Here is a 314-nt window from a genome sequence, read left to right as displayed (position 1 = left end):
TCGCTGTTGTTGAGCGCTCTGTCCTTCAAAGTACTTATCCATAGACAATGATCCTCTGGATGAGGAAAAAAATAAAATGGCCTTGGCTTTAAGCATAGCCACAGCACGTCGTGCTTTTTATCTTCACATTAGGGTGTCGCAAGTGAGATTGGGCACTTTCGCACGATACTTCGGTAGTTTCAGTCTGGGTCGATACGAGTAGCAAAAGTCACGATTATCTGCACGCCTAACTAGGCGTATCGGAAGCGTTCGAAAATCTTGTTTGCCCGTCAAGAAAGTCGAGAACTGGCGAACAAGATCCAGGGTTTTATAAC

This window comes from Plasmopara halstedii (assembly GCF_900000015.1).
Source record: "Plasmopara halstedii genome assembly, contig: Scaffold_3120, whole genome shotgun sequence".
NCBI lineage: Eukaryota > Oomycota > Peronosporomycetes > Peronosporales > Peronosporaceae > Plasmopara > Plasmopara halstedii.
Note: the sequence above shows the minus strand (reverse complement) of the source record.